Below are 7019 nucleotides of genomic sequence, written 5' to 3'. Positions count from 1 at the left end.
TGGAGAACCTTGCACAACACGGAAATCATTCTCCACTGCACTTGAGTCAGGTGCATACCCCCTCCTTTGCCTATGTCATAGGTGGATGTATAGGCTTGTATGGCCTTTTGCTGCTCCTCCATCCTCTGAAGCATATAGAGGGTTGAGTTCCACCGCGTCACAACCTCTTGCTTCAGGTGATGGCGGGGCAGGTTCAAGAGTGTTTGCTGGTGCTCCAGTCTTCGGCACGCAGTCGCTGAATGGTGAAAGAGGCCAGAAATTTTTTGGGCCACCCAAAGCGTCTCCTGCACACCCCTGTCGCTTTTCAGAAAATTCTGCACCACCAAGTTTATTGTGTGAGCAAAACATGGGACGTGCTGGAATTTGCCCAGATGTAATGACCGCACAATATTGGTGGCGTTGTCAGATATCACAAATCTCCAGGAGAGTCTAAGTGGGGTAAGCCACTGGGCGATGATTTCCCTCAGTTTCTCTAAGAGGTTGTCGGCGGTGTGCCTCTTACTGAAACCGGTGATACACCGCGTAGCCTGCCTTGGAACGAGCTGGCGTTTCTGAGATGCTGCTACTGGTGACGCTGCTGCTGTTGCTGCGTAAGGTGATACATCTACCCAGTGGGCTGTCACAGTCATATAGTCCTTAGTCTGCCCTGTTCCACTTGTCCACATGTCCGTGGTTAAGTGGACATTGTGTACAACGGCATTTTTCAGGACACTGAGGCCACTTTTTCTGACGTTTCTGTACAGTCTCGGTATCGCCTGCCTAGTGAAGTGGAATCTAGACGGGATTTGGAACCGGGGACACACTACCTCCATCAATTGTCTAAATCCCACTGCACTAATGGCGGATACCGGACGCACGTCTAACACCAACATAGCAGTCAAGGCCTCAGTTATACGTTTTGCTTCAGGATGACTGCTGTCGTACTTCATCCTCCTCGCTAAGGACTGTTGGAGGGTCAATTGTTTAGTAAAAGTAGTGGTGTTCCTACTTCCTCTCTGGGATGATGAACGACTCCCAGCAGCAGCAACAGCAGCAGCGGCAGCAGTAGGCGTAGCAATGCAGGATCCTCCGGAGGAATCCCGGATAGGAGAGTCAGTCATGCCAGTGATATGGCCTGCAGGACTACTTCCGATCCTGACTAAGGAGGAAATTGACGAGGAGGGAGTTGACGGTGTGGTTTGCAGGCGCTTGGATACAACAGGACAACGGGATTTAGGTGTCCCTGGACTGCTTACGGTCTTAGCCAAAGTTTCTGAACTTGACAGTAACTTTTTATGAACGCGCTGCAGGTGCCGTATAAGGGAGGATGTTCCTAGGTAGTTGACGTCCCTACCCCTACTTATTTCACCTTTACATATGGTACATATGGCAAGACAGTTGTTGTCCGGATTTGGATAGAAATATTGCCAGACCAAAGAGGTGGAATGTTTGGTCTTCTGCCCAGGCATGACCGTGATGGGCTTTTTCATCCCACGGACAACAACTGTCTCCCCCGGAGCCTGATTTAAACAAACCACATCACCATCAGAATCCTCCTCGCCAACTTCCTCCTCAGCGCCAGCTACACCAGTATCCTCATCCTGTTGTACTTCAACAGTGACATCTTCAATTTGCATATCAGCAAGTGGACTGTGGGTGCTCCTTTCAGCACTTGCAGGGGGCGTGCAAATGGTGGAAAGAGCCACCTCTTCCCGTCCAGTGCTGGGAAGGTCAGGCATCGCAACCACCACCACACTTGGACTCTCCTTGGGGATTTGTGATATCTTCTTAGAAAGCACAGTTCTTCGCTGTGCTTTTGCCAGCTTAACTCTTTTGATTTTTTTAGTGGGAGGAGGGCTTCCATCGTCATGTGAAGCTGAACCACTAGTCATGAACATACTAGGGATCGACCTTAGCCGTTCCTTGCCAATCCGTGTCGTAAATGGCATATTGGCAAGTTTACGTTTCTCTTCAGCTGATTTAAATGTTTTTTTCAAGGTCATTTTCCTGAACTTTGTCATTTGGGATTGTATGTGCCCTCTACTATGACATTGGGCATTGGCCTTGGCAGACGACGTTGATGGCATGTTATCGTCTATGTCATGATTAGTGGCAGCAGCTTCAGCACTAGGAGGAAGTGGTTCTTGATCTTTCTCTATTTTATTTTTATCGGAGAAAGTTTGGTCCTCCATTTATGTTATATCGATTTGATATATACGTGCGGCTAAACACAGAAAATAATTTTTTTTTTGGTTTGGACTGGAGTGTACTTTGGGGGTTACAGCACCCTTTAACGGTCAAGCCAGCCGGCCCTTTACTTATGACACAGGCGCACGCTTGGCACTACTTTGTTGATGCACGTGCGGCTACTGCACAGACAATTCACAAACACAGAAAATAATTTTTTTTTTGGTTTGGACTGGAGTGTACTTTCGGGGGTTAAAGCACTCTTTAACGGTCAAGCCAGCCGGCCCTTTACTTATGACACAGGCGCACGCTTGGCACTACTTTGTTGATGCACGTGCGGCTACTGCGCACACAATTCACAAACACAGAAAATTATTTTTTTTTTGGTTTGGACTTTAGTGTACTTTGGGGGTTACAGCACCCTTTAACGGTCAAGCCAGCCGGCCCTTTACTTATGACACAGGCGCACGCTTGGCACTACTTTGTTGATGCACGTGCGGCTACTGCGCACACAATTCACAAACACAGAAAATAATTTTTTTTTTGGTTTGGACTGGAGTGTACTTTCGGGGGTTACAGCACCCTTAACGGTCAAGCCAGCCGGCCCATAACTTATGACACAGGCGCACGCTTGGCACTACTTTGTTGATGCACGTGCGGCTACTGCGCACACAATTCACAAACACAGAAAATTATTTTTTTTTTGGTTTGGACTGGAGTGTACTTTGGGGGTTACAGCACCCTTTAACGGTCAAGCCAGCTGGCCCTTTACTTATGACACAGGCGCACGCTTGGCACTACTTTGTTGATGCACGTGCGGCTACTGCGCACACAATTCACAAACACAGAAAATAATTTTTTTTTTGGTTTGGACTGGAGTGTACTTTGGGGGTTACAGCACCCTTTAACGGTCAAGCCAGCCGGCCCTTTACTTATGACACAGGCGCACGCTTGGCACTACTTTGTTGATGCACGTGCGGCTACTGCGCACACAATTCACAAACACAGAAAATAATTTTTTTTTTGGTTTGGACTGGAGTGTACTTTCGGGGGTTACAGCACCCTTAACGGTCAAGCCAGCCGGCCCTTTACTTATGACACAGGCGCACGCTTGGCACTACTTTGTTGATGCACGTGCGGCTACTGCGCAGACAATTCACAAACACAGAAAATAATTTTTTTTTGGTTTGGACTGGAGTGTACTTTGGGGGTTACAGCACCCTTTAACGGTCAAGCCAGCCGGCCCTTTACTTATGACACAGGCGCACGCTTGGCACTACTTTGTTGATGCACGTGCGGCTACTGCGCACACAATTCACAAACACAGAAAATAATTTTTTTTTTGGTTTGGACTGGAGTGTACTTTGGGGGTTACAGCACCCTTTAACGGTCAAGCCAGCCGGCCCTTTACTGATGACACAGGCGCACGCTTGGCACTACTTTGTTGATGCACGTGCGGCTACTGCGCACACAATTCACAAACACAGAAAATAATTTTTTTTTTGGTTTGGACTGGAGTGTACTTTCGGGGGTTACAGCACCCTTAACGGTCAAGCCAGCCGGCCCTTTACTTATGACACAGGCGCACGCTTGGCACTACTTTGTTGATGCACGTGCGGCTACTGCGCACACAATTCACAAACACAGAAAATAATTTTTTTTTTGGTTTGGACTGGAGTGTACTTTGGGGGTTACAGCACCCTTTAACGGTCAAGCCAGCCGGCCCTTTACTGATGACACAGGCGCACGCTTGGCACTACTTTGTTGATGCACGTGCGGCTACTGCGCACACAATTCACAAACACAGAAAATATATTATTTTTTTAGCACTTGGGGGGAGCACCCCTGATGGACAGAGCACCCCCTGGACAACACTACAGCACCCCTTTAGGACTGGGACACTGTACAGGACTTTGGAGTGGACACAGCCCCTATGGAGATCTGACTGCACAACACAGTCCAGCCAGCCCCTATGGACTTTGAAGTAGTGGACACAGCCCCTATTAACAACAGCAGCACAGCACAACACAGCCAGCCCCTATGGACTTTGAAGTAGTGGACAACAGCAGCACTACACTACACTACACTACACAGCCCTAACTCCCACCCTCCCTCTTCACTGTCCACAGCCGAGTGAGAAAATGGCGCCGACGCGGGTACCTTATATAGGATCCAAAACCCAGGAGACTCGGAAGGCGGGATGATGACGTTTTGCCTCGATTTCAGATCCGAGTCAGGCGGGAAAAGTCGAGCCTGACTCGGATCGGACTCGGATCGGGGGGGCTCGGGGGGTTCGGATTTCAGAAATCTGAACCCGCTCACCCTTAATTTATACATACCACATGTATATAACCACCACATGGCAATATTTAAGACATACGGGTTGGTGATACTGACATTATTTCCAATGATATAGTAGATATTCCCATGCAAGCCTGACCTTTATTGTGGCAGACCAGCACACCATACACATCACAGCACAGTGCTCCATTGTTCCGCTAGAATATGTAAGCAATATGAATTATCTCTATAATGTGAGGCTTCGATGTTGTGATTGTGTCACATACTTTTGGACTTTACTGCCAATTCAGCCTACAGAGCGGCATGGTAGAAGCAGGCATCGCTGTACAAATTTAGGCATCGTTGCTTGTATGCTAAGGCAATTAGTTGAAGCTACAAAAAAAAAAAAAACATAATTTTTCCATTACAGTACATCTCCAATCAAATGTCATTTTATTTCTGTGCTAGTATTCTATGATATTCCTTTTATTTCTGTGCTAGTATTCTATGATATTCCTTTTATTTCTGTGCTAATATTCTATGATAGTCATTTTAATTCTGTCCTAGTATTCTATGATAGTCCTTTTATTTCTATGCTAGTATTCTGATATTCCTATTATTTCTGTGCTAGTATTCTATGATAGTCATTTTAATTCTGTCCTAGTATTCTATGATAGTCCTTTTATTTCTGTGCTAGTGTTCTATGATATTCCTTTTATTTCTGTGCTAGTATTCTATGATAGTCATTTTATTTCTGTCCTAGTATTCTATGATAGTCCTTTTATTTCTGTGCTAGTATTCTGATAGTCCTTTTATTTCTGTGCTGGTATTCTATGATAGTCCTTTTATTTCTGTGCTTGTATTCTATGATAGTCATTAATTTCTGTGCTAGTATTCTATGACAGTCATTTTATTTCTGTTTAAGTATTCTATGATAGTCCTTTTCTTTCACTGCTAGTATTCTATGATAATCATTTTGTTTCTGTGCTGGCAATCTATGAAAGTAATTTTATTTCTGTGCTAGCATTCTATGATAGTCATTTTATTTCTGTGCTAGTATTCTATGATAGTCATTTTATTTTTGTGCTAGTATTCTATGATAGTCCTTTTATTTCTGTGCTAGTATTCTATGATAGTCCTTTTATTTCTGTGCTAGTATTCTATGATAGTCCTTTTGTTTCTGTGCTAGTATTCTATGATAGTCCTTTTATTTCTGTACTAGTATTCTATGATAGTAATTTTATTTCTGTGCTAGTATTCTATGATAGTAATTTTAGTTCTGTGCTAGTATTCTATGATAGTCCTTTTATTTCTGTGCTAGTATTCTATGATAGTCCTTTTATGTCTGTGCTAGTATTCTATGATAGTCCTTTTATTTCTGTGCTAGTATTCTATGATACTCATTTTATTTCTGTGCTAGTATTCTATGATAGTCCTTTTATTTCTGTGCTGGTATTCTATGATGGTCATTTTATTTCTGTGCTAGTATTCTATGATAGTCATTTTATTTCTGTGCTGGTATTCTATTATAGTCATTTTATTTATATGCTGGTATTCTATGATAGTCATTTTATTTCTGTGCTAATATTTTCTGATAGTCATTTTATATCTGTGCTAGTATTCTATGATAGTCATATTATTTCTGTGCTAGTATTCTATGATACTAATTTAATTTCTGTGCTAGTATTCTATGATAGTCCTTTTATTTCTGAGCTAGTATTCTATGATAGTCATTTTATTTGTGTGCTAGTATTCTATGATAGTCCTTTTATTTCTGTGCTAGTATTCTATGATAGTCCTTTTATTTATGTGCTAGTATTCTATGTTAGTCATTTTATTTCTGTGCTGGTATTCTATGATAGTTATTTTATTTCTGTGCTAGTATTCTTTGATAGTCTTTTTATTTCTGTGCTGGTATTCTATGATAGTCATTTATTTCTGTGCTAGTATTCTATGACAGTCATTTCATTTCTGTTTTAGTATTCTATGACAGTCATTTTATTTCTGTGCTAGTATTCTATGATAGTCATTAAATTCTGTGCTAGTATTCAATGATAGTCATTTTATTTCTGTGCTAGTATTCTATGATATTCCTTTTATTTCTGTGCTAGAATTCTATGATAGTCATTTTATTTTTGTCCTAGTATTCTTTGATAGTCCTTTTATTTCTGTGCTAGTATTCTATGATATTCCTTTTATTTCTGTGCTAGTATTCTATGATAGTCCTTTTATTTCTGTGCTAGTATTCTATGATAGTCCTTTTATTTCTGTGCTAGTATTCTATGATAGTCCTTTTATTTCTGTACTAGTGTTCTATGATAGTAATTTTATTTCTGTGCTAGTATTCTATGATAGTAATTTTATTTCTGTGCTAGTATTCTATGATAGTCCTTTTATTTCTGTGCTAGTATTCTATGATAGTCCTTTTATTTCTGTGCTAGTATTCTATGATAGTCCTTTTATTTCTGTGCTAGTATTCTATGATAGTCATTTTATTTCTGTGCTAGTATTCTAATATAGTCCTTTTATTTCTATGCTGGTATTCTATGACAGTCATTTTATTTATATGCTGG

Source organism: Taudactylus pleione, unplaced genomic scaffold (genome assembly GCF_031769625.1).
Source record: "Taudactylus pleione unplaced genomic scaffold, aTauple2 ptg000711l, whole genome shotgun sequence".
NCBI lineage: Eukaryota > Metazoa > Chordata > Amphibia > Anura > Myobatrachidae > Taudactylus > Taudactylus pleione.
The sequence above is the reverse complement of the archived record's forward strand: the minus strand, read 5'-3'. Positions refer to the sequence as shown.